This window comes from Struthio camelus, chromosome 31, assembly GCF_040807025.1.
Source record: "Struthio camelus isolate bStrCam1 chromosome 31, bStrCam1.hap1, whole genome shotgun sequence".
NCBI classification, from domain to species: Eukaryota; Metazoa; Chordata; class Aves; order Struthioniformes; family Struthionidae; genus Struthio; species Struthio camelus.
The window spans coordinates 1040626-1043065 of record NC_090972.1 but is presented as its reverse complement, the minus strand read 5'-3'; the positions used below and the strand labels follow the sequence as shown (position 1 = coordinate 1043065).

At 77.5% G+C, this 2440-nt stretch overlaps 1 non-coding gene across 1 annotated transcript; it reads right to left on the bottom strand.

The window, feature by feature from the left end:
* Positions 1–711: 711 nt before the first annotated feature.
* LOC138063119 (5.8S ribosomal RNA) lies at positions 712–864 on the bottom strand. The gene has a single exon (XR_011136712.1). It is a non-coding gene; the product is annotated as a 5.8S ribosomal RNA (ribosomal RNA).
* Between the last annotated feature and the right edge of the window lie 1576 nt (positions 865–2440).

Here is a 2440-nt window from a genome sequence, read left to right as displayed (position 1 = left end):
CGCACTACGGACGCGGGTGCGCCGCGGGGGGGGGCAGAGGGGGCTCGGCGGGCGCCGAAGCGGCAGCAGTCGGGGCAGGGAGAGGGCAAGGGGAGGGGAAGAAAGGCAGCCGGCCGTCCCCCCCGCCGGAGGGGAACGGGGGACCAGCGCACCACCGGGAGAGTGGTGGAGGAGAGCCGTCGTACGGCGGGCACTGGCGGTGGCGGCGGGCGGCGGCGGCAGGTGCCGGGCCACCGCGACCGACCGAACCTGGGGGCCCGGCGGGACGAACTCCGCACAGCGGGCGCTCCGGGAGCGGGGGTTTCCCGAGTCTGCACTTAGGGGGACGAAGGCCCGGGCCCACACGGGGAGGAGAGGCACCCCCTCTCCCCGGCGGCGCGGGCCTGCGAGGCGCCCCAGCCGCGCCACACCGCACACACCGCGCAGGGCAGCGGTGGCCACCGGGCTCGGAGGGGAGGGAGGGCAGGGCAAGGCACGCCGGCCGCGGACGGTGGAGGCGGACGGTCGGCCGGAGCCGGGCAGGCAGGCCAGCCGGAAGACCGGGGCCACCGGTGCACGCACCGGTGGTCCCGGCTCCGCCGCCGCCGCCGACTCACCGCCGCCGCCGCCCCCCCACCGACTCGCCGCCGCCGCCGCCCCCCCCGGCCCCCCCCCGAGGGGCGGCACACCGCTGCGCCAACGCGGCAATGGGGGTGACGATTGACCGTCAAGCGACGCTCAGACAGGCGTAGCCCCGGGAGGAACCCGGGGCCGCAAGTGCGTTCGAAGTGTCGATGATCAATGTGTCCTGCAATTCACATTAATTCTCGCAGCTAGCTGCGTTCTTCATCGACGCACGAGCCGAGTGATCCACCGCTAAGAGTTGTCTCGGTTTCGGTCCCCACCGCGCGCGCGGGGGGACCGGGCAGCTTTCGCAGCCCCCTGAGGGCCCCCATCCGCTCTGCCTCCCTCCTCACGCCGACGCCGGCTGCTGAGCAAGGGACAGCGGAGAGAGAGGGCACGCCTCACTGACCGTACAAGCACAGAGGGAAAAAAAAAGGGGGGGGGGGGGGAGAACAGACCCGAACGAGAGGGGCGGGGAGCCCTCGCTCCCGACCTGGGACAACCCCTTTCTCGCTTCGAGTCCGGCCCAGGCGCCCGGCTCGGCCTGGCCCAGCAGGGAGCGGCGCGCCAGCCGCGCCACCTGCCTCAGGGACCGGGGTGTGGGTCCCCGCGGAGCCCCGGCGTCGGAGCCCGGCCGCCGCTGGGAGCGGCGCCACCCGCTGCCCGCGCGCCCGCGACCCGCCAGCCGCACGCTTCCGAGCTCCTTCGCTCGCCTCACCGGCCTCCAGCTCCGCCGCCCCGGAGACGGCACCCAACACCCGCCTGCACACACGCAGCCTCCCGAGCGACGCCACGCACTCGCCCGTCCCTTCCGCGGGCAGACGCCTGGCGGCAGGCAGACGGGCGAGGCGGGACGGACGGGGAACGGCGCCCGCTCTCCCCGCCTCCACGCGGAGACCGGGAGGGGCCGCCCCCGCCCGCCCGCCCGCCGCCCGCCTGCCGCCCAGCGAAGCCGGGTCGGGCAGAGCGAGGCAGGCGCGCCGGATGGCGGAGTGCCGGGGCAGGGCGGGGGGGGAGGGAAGGAAGGGTGCCGCCGACGGCCACGGCGGGAGACTGAGAGCACCGGCCAGGGAGGAGAAGGGATGCGCTGGGGCTCGGCGTCCGCACCACCCGCGGTGGGGGCTCGCCGTCCCGGCGGCGAGCACGCGCTCGCGCCGGGGTCGCGCGTTCGAGGCAGGCCGGCGCAAGCCGACCGCGCGGCGTCTCTCCGCCGAGACCAGACCGCGGAGAGAGGGGGCAGGGTACCCCTCTCCGTCCCGGCTGCCCGCGGGGCATGCACGGGCCGCGCCGGCGGGCATGGGGGGGTGCGGCGCCCGCGCGCGCCGACCCCCCGGCCCCTCCGGCAGCACGCCCGGCTGCCCCCCGGGTCGCATCGGGCCGCCCGAGTCTTTAAACCCCCGCCCGGCTCTCCGACCGAGAACCCTCGGGCCCGGAGCCCGGGGCCCATGGCCATCCCTACCCGGGGGGGCCGCTACCGGCGGCCGCGGTGGCCGGAGGCCCTCCTCCTTCCTCCCAGCGCGCCCCCCCCCCCCGCCGCCCCCCGCCGCCCCCGGCCCGGCCGACTCGCAGCGCGGCCCCCACACGGCACGGCGTGGGGCGGCTGGAGCGGTGTGGGGGGGGGGGGAAGGGAGGGGAGGAGGAAGCGTGGAAGGCCGGCAGGGCACGGCCGGTGCGGCACGCGCAGCGCAGCGCCCGGGAGGAGCACGCTGGCACACGGGACCACACGGGTGGGTCACCGAGGGGAGGCAGGAGAAGCGCGGACGCTAGGTACCTGGCCCTGGGGTGAGGGAAACGACCTGAAATCCCCGCGGGGGTGCCTCCCCCGCCGCCGCCCGCC